This window comes from Condylostylus longicornis, unplaced genomic scaffold (assembly GCF_029603195.1).
Source record: "Condylostylus longicornis isolate FDR11 unplaced genomic scaffold, ASM2960319v2 ptg000145l, whole genome shotgun sequence".
Classification (NCBI taxonomy): Eukaryota; Metazoa; Arthropoda; class Insecta; order Diptera; family Dolichopodidae; genus Condylostylus; species Condylostylus longicornis.
In genome coordinates this window covers 1865355-1877421 of record NW_026578113.1, presented here as the reverse complement: position 1 = coordinate 1877421, position 12067 = coordinate 1865355, and positions in this window count along the sequence as shown.

Genomic DNA, 12067 nt, shown 5'->3' with positions numbered 1-12067 from the left:
TTTACTAAAGCGTATAAATTTTTCAAAAAAAAAACAAAATTTTTTCCAGAAAATATACAAATTTTTTAACCCTTTCGGCCTTTCGAACAGTGTATTTAGCACATGTTTCACATGTAGGATCTATTACCTTTATATAAAACAAACTGTCTGTGATAAATAAATTCGCATTAAAATTTAGTGTACCGAATCATGCAAAAACGAAATGGTACAAGAGAGAACCAAATACAATACCATTTTTAACTTTTATGGATGTTTGGGCTTTACTGGTACATATGTGTACCAGCCGCTTAGAAAGGGTGAAGGGTCCAATTAAATTTTTGATTTTTATCACTAAATTGAAAGTAATAATTTTGCGTGAAGATTTCGGCGTATTATATCACAAATTTTGATTGTTGCAAATTTCTTATTGCAATGTCTATAAATCTTAGAAAAAATTTTAGTTTCTGTCTGACCTTGAACAAGAAATCATCATATAAAACAAGTGTATTTTATCTAAAATTGCGTGCTTTGAAGGAAATCCGTTTTCTAGCATAGTAAAATTTTTTTTAAGAATTTGTATGAGCGTATTTTATTTCTTTGCCTTCGAAAGCATTCAAACTGAAACAACAATTGATTTAATTTAATATTAATTATCCTTGTTTTGATTTTCATGTTTAAATTTATTAATTTCTAAAATATCGGATAGTTCTTAAGAGATTTTTATACGATCAAATCCGAAAATTGCAACAAATTACCAAGTTTCAATAATAAACTGCTAACTAATGTATAGAAAATTAACCATTCTCTAAAAAATATAGACCATCCATTTTAAGTATTGTTGTAAAAAATAATTATATACAAAAATTCTAATGAGTGGACTCATTTTCGTAATTCTTTTCTTCAGTCTATAATCAAATTTTGATTTGAAAGTATAAAAAAACATAGAAATTTTGATTGATTGAATTTGTAATTTTCATCTTAATTTTTTCAAAAAGCAATTTGGTTAATTATAAAGAAAATCTTCCAATAATAAACCAAAAATATATAAGAAATTTAAAGACAAAAATAACTTTATGGCTAGATAATCTTTTCTGTAAAGATTAATATTTTTTAATCTATATACAGTAATAACGAACTATTACAAGAAACTTATAAGAAATAGTAATATTTTCAGTAAAAAAAAAATTTTTTATAATTATAGCTTGGATGTTCTTTGAAAGATTGAATTTTATTATGAGTATAAAAATTACTCATTTGTGAATTTTCGTTATGATACTTGGATCATACTTAAATTGCATTCAAATAGCAAATGGAAATGGTTTCATCTGTTCATGTTTTAGATAGAAAATCTATCAATAACAAAATATAGTTTACTTAAATTGAATAATGTAGCAAGAATATTAAAAGAAAATCAATGAATGTATTCCGGCCGCCTATAGTCCGCCCGTCCGATTTATTTTTTGTTTGAGATAATTGCATATATTAATGCATTTAAGGCCAAGTAATTTGAAAATGTGAATTTTATACAGAGATTGTAGGAAGCCAACCTTAATTATATAATTTTTTGGTTCATTAATTTCATATCGAAATTAAAATTCTGGAATTTTCGAAAAATATTCGTACTGACAATATAAATAACTTTTTGGAAATATATGAATGTGTATATGTAATTAAAACTTAAAACTGATTGAGGAATTATTAATAATTCATTAAGAGATTAAGCACATTACCCGATGAAAGCGCTAAGTTACCTAGATTAATCGATACTTATGATTAAGTTAAAAACAGAGAAATATATAAGAATTCCTATATAGAATATTTAAATGGAACTGCCCAGAATCAAGCGAAATTACTGATGACGAAGAAATTGCTTAAATTCCTATTTTACTGCTGTCAGTTTTTCGTGACATTATATGGAAAATATTGTACCGTTGATTTTACCATTCAGCTTTTGGTTCGGGTTAACAGCGGAAATTGCCTGCCGTTGCATTTTAACGCCCTGATTATGTTTTAACAATTAATCAGATTAGTCTTATTTTTCGTAAAATTTCAAAATTTAATTATTTTTTTTTTTAAATTACTTTTGTCAAATTTTCGAGATTTATGCCATGAAAATTACTGTAGTATTTTATTTTTTAACTATAATATGTGATAACTTTGTGTTGAGAACTGATTTTTGAATAGTTATATGTGCTTTTAGTGAAATCTTGATTTGTCTCTTAAAACTTTTACAATTTTCATATGGCAAAGCATCACTGTCCTATATCTGAGCAATAAAAAATTAAAACTTTTTATTTACTATATAAATCGGTTATCAATAAACAAATTAGATAAAATAATAATAATCGATAAAATTCACAATATTAAAATTACAAGATTATTTGATTTCTAGATGATCGAACATTCTCTTCTATTTAGATTATTAGATTTTTATTTACTTATTGTTTTTTTTCGATTAAATATCATTAGAATTGCTAGATAATTACTCGTAGTCAATTATTTTTATGTATAGAAGAGGAAGAAGACGGGAAAATTAGAGTTTATTTTTCTTTCTATAAAAAAATGAAAAATTTAATTGCAAAAAAAATGTTTTTGAACTAGTTTTGATTCAAATAATATCAACATGTTAAAAGAAAAGAAAACTAAGCTAATAATTACAATATCAAAGCCAGATAGGAATTTTATTGCCATCATCACATTAATCCGGAAGACAATATTTTAATTGTTAATTGAAGCTCAATTAAAATGAGTACATGAGTTGTGTGTTTACATATAAAATAATTATAGTCTATATTGAATAATTTCTAATTATTCTGAATATTCAAACAACAAATATGACCTACTTATTTAAGTTCTAAGTAATTTAAGTTCAAGTTACAAGAAGATTGTTGTATTTGTTATTTTGTGAACGGTTATTTTTTATAATCACACAAATTTACTCTGCAAATAATACAAGAGGATCTTTCTTGCACGCAATTTAAAGTAAGAAATAATATAAACGAAATTGTAAATGGTGGAATTAAATTCTTGGTTTATTGAATTTCAATTCCTATTTTAATTTAACTGCTATAAATATCTTGCTTGAGCTAAATGAATTAACTACCCAAAAAAAACTTTTCTACATAATCAGTTTTTTAAACTAATCTGCTGGTACAACGCTTACGCTCATGTAAACGAATCTGCAAATGCTTATTGAAAAAAAAACGTGGTAGAATTTATAAGGTCTTTTAAGTAGAATTAGATTTAATTAGAATTGAGTATTATTTTAAGATTATTAACGTGCTATTCAAACATAAACTGTGCAATTTAATATGCACTTTAACGAACACTCAAAAGCTTATTAAGTGAGAATGATTTTAATAAGACCCTTTTAAAAACCTACTTTTACTTTATTATTTTCAGTTGAGATGAAAAGAAGTTTGTTCCGATTAATGAGCTTCTCACATCGATGTTATAAAAACTCGAAAAAAATTTAGAATTACCGTGAAAACTTAGAGTTAAATTTAGAGTTACCGTATCTTAAAGAGTTGACTGTGAAAATTGTAACGAATTGCTGGGAAAAAATTGCTCTTTATAACATAATTTAAGATAGTTTAAATAATACTTCAGTGTCGCATTTATCAATGCAATTAATATTATTCTTTAATTAAAGAAATTTTCCAATTCTTCTTATAAATAATTTCAAATAATTCAATTAGAATTTATATTCTTCTACGGTTACAGCAATACAATCTCTTTATAATTAACAGCAATAAATTCTAACAATAAAATAAATTATTAAAAGAATTTTTAAAATTAAATTCATTTAACTATAATTATATGAAATGTGTTCATATTTTTCCAATAAAAATTCATTAAAATAAAATTATAATTTCCTGTGATTCCTATGATTCAACTAGGCTTTAATTTCAAATTATCAATTCATTTTTAAAATGGCAACATTAACAGTAATAATGTTAAATTTAGTATTTTAATCAAATATCGGTATTCTTCATTATTATTTATTCATGTATACGGTATGTGTACTCGTACCTGTCTACATGGCTATAAAGTAAAACAAGGTGTAGAAGTAATCATTATGCAAAATTATTTCAATAAAATTTCATGATTCTTTTCTAGATTTCTTTTGATCATTCTATAATCATTTTGGTTCAATAAGAAAATTATTTTATAAAATTATTCAAATTATACTCTATTAAAGATCTTTAGCAAAGTTAACGTTCAAATTTTCTTTAACTATTGAAGTTAAAGTTAAAAAATAAAAAAAGAAATAGAAAATTGGTGCGAGAAGAGATAGAATTTTATTTTTTCAACATAAAAAAAATTTTCATATTTAAATCGTTGTTTTTATTGTCTAGATCGTAAAAAAAAAGTTTTTCCTTGGTTTTTCCATTTCGTTTTTGTATTTGAAATTTTCGCTTTAAATTTTCACTCGCTTTATTTTATACATTTTTTTTTCTATTATGAGAAACGTTTTTATTTTTTTTTTTGTTTTGTTCTTTTAAACTTATTTTAACAGGCTGACGCTATACGTGTTTATGCCTTGTATTTTACATTTACATTACAGTGGTAGGACTATTTAAAACAAAAGAATAAGAAAATATTTTAGGAATACAAAGAGAAAAGAGAATGCTGCCGAAATAATAACAGTATACGTATGTATGTATATAATAACCAAAATTAAGTAAATAATAGTGTTGCCGTTTAAAACTGAAACAAATTTTTAAAGTTGATTTTTATATTAAAGCAATGGTGTATAGATGCACTTTCTCTTCAATTTGTGAAAGTACCGCAATTCACCACATTATTTAAATTAGTTTTATTGATAAAGCTTTATATTATAGAAGCTAGATGAGTATAGAATAGGTAATTATTAATAAATTCATTTATTTTTTAAAATTAAGAGCCTACTAATCAATTAAAATTTATTATATAATAAACAAAGAATGAAGAAAATGTCAAATAATTAAAATACGTAATTAATTTCTTAAATCTCCTCGAAAAGCGCTATTGTAATTTGAGTGCCAATAACTGCACAAGTGTTTTAGAGTGTCAATAGTTGTACACGTTACGCTATTATATTAATTTTACTTATCAAAAAAATTATATATAAAACTATTGCATACATTTAGGATGAGAAAAAGAAAACTGAAAAAAGCATTATTATAATGGTTGCATTAGTCAGTTAAGCAAGTGAGTTAAGAAAAATAATTACATTTTTTCTGACATAGCGTTCTGCATTTATAGCAATTTGGAAAGGGTTCCAGTTTCGGAAATACAAGTGGTAGAAAATTCAAATTTCGAGAGTCGATAATATGAGAAGGGATCAAGACAGAAAAAAAAAATTGCTTCTAGAAAAATGAGGTATTTATTAGTATCGAAAAGCTGCTAAAATCATAGACTCATACAGTTTGTCGTCTAAAAGAAAAACAGTTTAAAAAAATCTGAAAAAAAATGTATTTTAAATATTGATTAATTTTAAAGGACATTTTGTTGTTTTACAGTAGTAGCGTCAACTTTTTTGCAGTAACATAGTTAAAAGATTGTTTATAGTTTCGTTACAATAAATTGTCAAACAATGGAATTTTTAGGATTTTTAGGCACTATAACTTTTAAATGGCGGGACAAAAAATTACTTTACGGAAATATGTTTCTAGTAAAATCAATTTATATATAAAATTTTAGCTTTCTAACTCAAAGGGTGTAGAAGTTTTGTAAACAAACTTATAGGCACTTTTTTTTTTTAAATTGTTAAATATTATATTGTAAAAATACTACATTAAAAAAGAAAATATTAAAAACGAGAAATTAAGAGAGAAATTATTACAAGACAAGTATCGAAAATTTATCAAATTCTATTTATACTATACGTAAACCGGTGACGAAATAACAAAACCGGTATGACAAAATAAATGTCTTAGTTTAGAGAAACGGCAATAGAAAAGATGAAATTTAAGAAGTTAGAGCTCGAAAAAATTTTAAAGAACAAATTCAATTGCGGTCTCGGCAATAAAAGCTCTACTGTAAATCTCTTATAGCACCAGTTCACTAAATTCCTCTAGGCAATCCTGATCAAAATAAAAATTTTTGTTTTTTCAGATAAAAACCCCCTAAAAAAATTATACAACAACAATAACGTTAGCAATAAGAGCAATTGTAACTCAACTTTTGTTTCCCTCCTTATTTAATTTTTTTTTTTATATTTACATACAAATGCAAGCATACACACATTAATATTTGTATATTATGATAGTAAAAATGTTTACCAAGGCATTTTACACATTCCAAAAATATTCAAATTTTTTTCTTCTATTTTTTTGTTTTTATTGAATTGTTTTGCCATTACATACTATTATTACAACAGTTAAAGAAAAAAAAAAATGAAAATTTCTACAATAGATTCAAAAGACAAAAAAAAATTGGTTGTCGCTGATGTTAAGCATCACTTTTGTTTTCTTTTTTTTTACTTTTATGTATTTTTGACATGTTTTTTTTTGTGTAAAATCAACTTGAAACTTTAACATTTGAAACAATGAACAAGATGTTTTCCATAGCTACTACAAACTTATTTAAGGATAAAGTGTAAAAAAAAAATATAATAAAGTTGGGTCAAACCAATGGTTTGTATTGTAGCACTTTTCCCTTCAACAAGGGAAAATTCTGTTTTTAAATACAGTCTATGTATACCTATCAAACTATTAAAATTATTTTCATTCATACACAAAACTATTTCCAGGATTGCATATATTTAGGATGAACGATTTATGTAGTCTTTGAAATAAAGCAAATATTAATATAAAAAGGGGTTAACATAATGCTCGATTTTAAGGGTTAATTGTGTGAGTTAAGAAAAATAATTATATTTTTTAATTTCATGGAATTTACCGTTAGCTTTTTGCGTTTATAAAAATTTGGAAAAGCTTGCGGTTTCGGAAATATAATGTGTCAAAAATTCAAATTTTACGAATTTCGAGGGGTGATAACTTGAGAGCGGGTGGAGATGGAAAAAAATTTTCTTCTAACGAAATAAACTATTTGTTAATGTCTAAAAGGTCCTAAAATTTCAAGCTTCTACAGGCTGGGGTCTAGAAGAAAAATGACATCAAAAATTTGGCAAAAAAGGACTTTAGATAACGGTAAATTTGAACGGCCATTTTGTTTTTCTAAATTTTAACTATAGTATATCGCGCTAGAGGAAGCAAGCCACTGCCTTTCTGCGTTTGCAAAATTTCAAAAATGGTTATGGTTTCATTGCAACAAATATTTAAAAAAGGCCATTTTTAGGGTTTTGGGGGGGTATAACTTCTAGAGGGGGGGAGATAGGTAAAAATTTTGTTCTACGGAAATAAGTTTCTAGTAAAGATCTATGTACATATGAAATTTCAGCTTTCTATCTTAAAGGGTGTAGAAGTTTTGTAAACAAAAAAAGTGTCCACGGACGGACGGACGGACGGACGGACGGACGGACAGAGTGAAACTAATAAGCACTTTTTTCAAAAAGTGCTAAAAATAGAGAAAAAAAGCAAAAGAAAACATTAAAAATTTTTAAAGATAAGACAAAGTAAGGAAGAATATGGAAAAATATTTTTAGAGTAAAATTTTCCTCCAATTTTATTTAAATTCTGAGAGAAGTAGGCATGCATATTTCAAAGAGAAGCAAGACGAAAAAAATTTAAACAAAAAATAGAAAAACAAATAGCGCTTCTCTTGTTTTCAAAAAAAAAAAAAGGATACAAAATCCTTCGTATTTTGGCAAAAGCATGAATATACAATTTTCCATTATCATCTCATTACTATACAAGTCTTTTTTCATTTTATATATCGTAAAATATATACGATTACACAAATATATTTAGGGTATAACTACGCTAATTTTAATAACAGTAAGTTGACAATAATATAAAAATTTTTGAATTAATTTACATATCATGTGTTTGTGGATATTCATGCATTTAATTCAACTGACTCCGAAGGCAACTCGGAATTAATATTCTTTACGTTATTCTAATTATGTAAATTATGCGATTATTGATAAATAAAAACAGAATGTTGTTGATTTCTTGATAGTAGAACATACTTGCTTTGAACGACCGGAATAAACCATTTGCCTGTAAGTGAAGATTATGGATCAAGTTTTGCTTTATTGGCCCAAAAAAAAAGAGCCTATATCTAAAATCGACTTCCAGTTGATTCATTAACAATATTTTACCAAACAATAGTCTAGTAATTGAACTAGTCCAATAATTTTAAATTCTACTCTTTCATTTCAAAATTTTAAAATTTGTTGGATAGAAGGTTTCTGTCCCCGATAAAAAGATCTACTTCATTATTTTAATATTTTTATTAAGTTTTTCTAACTTCTAGTTCCAAATTTACTCTCAAATAAATGAAGCATTTTTAAACAAAAAAAAAAAAAATTCAAATTCAAATACACAATAAATAATAAAAAAACAAATATAAAATAATAACAATAAAAATATTAAGAAAAATTATGGTACGAAAAAAAAAATAAAAAAAAAATAACTGTTCTATCAATACCTTCTCCTTATAGATTTAAAAAAATTAAAATTACTCAAAAATTTCCCCCTTCCCAGAAATAATATAGAAAAGAAAAAAATATAAAAAATAAAACAAATCTCATTTTTCACAGCATCTGCAGGGGGCACACTTTTCAATAAGGTACAAAAACACTTTCAAAATAAATATTGTCATAAAAATGAATGCTTGGTGACAGTGAATGGGTGATATACTGACTGTGATGACAGCACATTGGTATAAAATATAATAAAAAAATAAAAAAATTAAAAAAAAAAAAAAATTATCACATTTGTAATTTATAGAATTTTATATTTTCTTTACGGTAATAGCTGCAGTGACGGTGCCACCAGCAATCTATAAAAACAATATTACACTTTTATAACTTATTCTACTTTCTTTGTTTTTTTTTTGTGTATTGTATTCCATATTTAACTTTATGGACTAGTTTAGTTTAATTATATTGCACTTTTATTAAAAATGTAAACGGAAAATAAATGACACGCTTCAAAACCAATGACAATATTAATGCCGATGAAAAACTGTTATAATTTTGTTGATAATTTTATTTTATTTTTTTATAGAATTTTTTTATTAAATTGATAAAGAAAACAAAATGGAATATTTAAAACGGTAAAATGCATACGACGAAAAAAAAAAACTTTAATACTTATAGATTATTTTCTCATGTTGTAGCACAGTTTCAGTATATGAAGAAATTTCAAGAATATTCAAATTAATTACAATTCATCATTAAAATCTATTAACTGATTTTAAAGTATCCTATTTGAATCTTATACTAACTCAGCGAAAGCGCTCTACATTTTGATATAGCGAAAACGTAAGATTTTGCTTAAACCGTATTTTAAATTGCAATTGTACAATTCTAATAATTATATTATGGTTATAAATCAACAGGAGTTCTAACAACTAATATTGCAGTAGTGCAATTTCTCACCAGCACTTCTAGCTTCTACTGAAATTACTCTAAGTTATGAATATCAGTATGGAAACCCTATTTTACTAAATAAAAATTATTTTTCTATGAAGTTTTTTGTTAAAAGATAATAATTAAAATTTAAAATTAAATATTAATTTTTTTTTCTTCTCTGTTTCTGCAACCGGAGAGCAAAAAACATAAAAACAATCTCATTGCAATCTTTCTTTAATATGATGAATGACTCCCACAAAGAGACATTAAAAAAAAATTCTGCTTTAATTTTACGGGATCAAATCAGGAAAAGAATAAGAGAATTTAAAAAAAAAGAAATGAAGATCATAAATGAATAAGAGATGTGGTTAACTTTTAATTAAAAATTTTCATTTACAAAACATAAAAACTGTAAAATGTTTAATAAAAAAAAAAAAAACAAAAATAAAGAAAAGAGACAGAGAAAAAATGACATGAATAAGAAGAGAACAGTTTGAAATCGAGGTGAAATTATAAATGAAAAATGATTTTTTTTATTCTTTTCATTCTGTTTCTTGATTTAATTGGAAAAATATTTTCAATTGAAACCGTAAGGTGACGTATGCAGCAAGCGTCACAAGACGCCAAATTTTTTTCAATTCTTTCCCTTATACTTTTTTATTTCAATTTTAATTACAAAATAAATTTGAATAGAAAAGATATTTTTAATTTAAACATTTTTTTTTGTCTTTCTACAAATTTTTTTCATTACAAAATAAATATCTGTTTTTTATTACATTTTCTTCATTTTATCAAAGAATTCAAATCCCGAAAAAAAAAACAATTAAATTTGTTCTTTTTCTTTACAAACAAATCTCAAATTTTAATGAAAAGTTATAAAACATAAAATGAAGAAAATTTAATGTTCCAAATAGATGATTATTTTAAATGTAATAAAAAGTTGTTTAATATTACGATATTTAAATCGCAAAGTGTTCGTTCTCCTCCTGTCAGGACGTATTCTTAAAGTGGGATTTTCCAAATTTTATTACCATTAAAAATATAAAATATTTATCAATCAACTGTATGAAATATTAAATCTTAAATTTAAATGCTAATGTTAAATTGTCATTTGGTTGTCATGCAAATCATGCAAATTGATTTAATTCTAACAGTCCTTTATGGCTCCTCTAATGCTCAGTTCTTAAAGGACAATAAGTAATTTATGTTATAGTTAGTTGAGTTAAGTTGAACTCTATTCAAAAAGTCTTTTGGTACAATTACCTCAGAAGGTGATTATATTTTGTTGTATTTTAACAACAAACGACATAGCATTCATTTGTATTTTAGATTCATTGAATCACAGTTCGATAACTTAAAAAATTTTAATTAATGCGCTCATCACATAATGGAAGAATATGCATGCAATTTAAAAATTCAATTCAAAATCTTTTCATTACTTTCATAATGAAATACCAAACTACTAAGGCAAATTATCGTTCAAAATCTCTTAATTAAATTTAACAATTTTGAAAGCATTTACAATTAGCATATGTTATAATAGTTTCTGAATAGATGTATAAAACTTTAATTGATACTTGTTTTAATATCAAATAATATCAAATTCTTATTTTATTCTAGATCCCGAGAACGTTGAAGTCTTGTCAAAATAATTTTCGTTTTCTATTTCTTCACCTAGCTCATTCAAAATAGATCATGATCACTTAATTGAGTAGGTTTACGCCCGTGATTGCTTGTAATAATTTATAAATATATTTTCTCAACAACGTTCAGTCTAATTCCTCAAAAACTAAGTATTAATGAATTAAACTAAGTATTATGTGTAGTGAATTTCATTATTAATTCAATTTCAATTAATTTATAAAAAATTACAATATTTATATAACAGTTATTTGATCTTAAAATTCTTACTACAGTTTCAATATATTTTGTATTCTAACATTGTATTAATATACTTGTACTTACATATGCATTTTATTTTTTTTTTTTATTTCTGTAAATACCACCTAGCAAGAGCACCTCTTTGATTTTGCAATTAATATCAATTTTTTTTTTTTAATTTTAATTGCACACAACATTTTAAGTAAAATAACATTGTATATTTCTTGGAATAATTTTCAATTATCGCACTATTATAACCACACACATTGTTATGACATACACATATGTATGAACATCTTGCGTATTATTGCGATACAAGTATTTATTTTAAATATATTAAGTATGGCTACTCTTATGTAATTACAAAATTATGTACTCTTAAATAAATTTAATTAGAAACTGATTATTATATAATTATACTTAGCCTAGTTTTTGTATAAAATTAATATAAAAAGTGTCATACATTTATATTGTTAAGTATATTGGAGACAAGAATTAATATAGGTTAATAATTATTTTATGTAATTTAAAACAGTAAGAGAATTATTATATAAATTACACAGATAATGTGTACTAAATACCGAGGAAACTTGTTTTCTCTAGTTAATGAAATATTAGAAAATTTATTGAGTAATGCTTATATAATATAGAATACATAGAACCTCCACGAAAGTATATACAGTTCGTAAGTAGGAACATACTGAATGGTATGAATGGTATGAGCTTTATGCAGCTCTACAA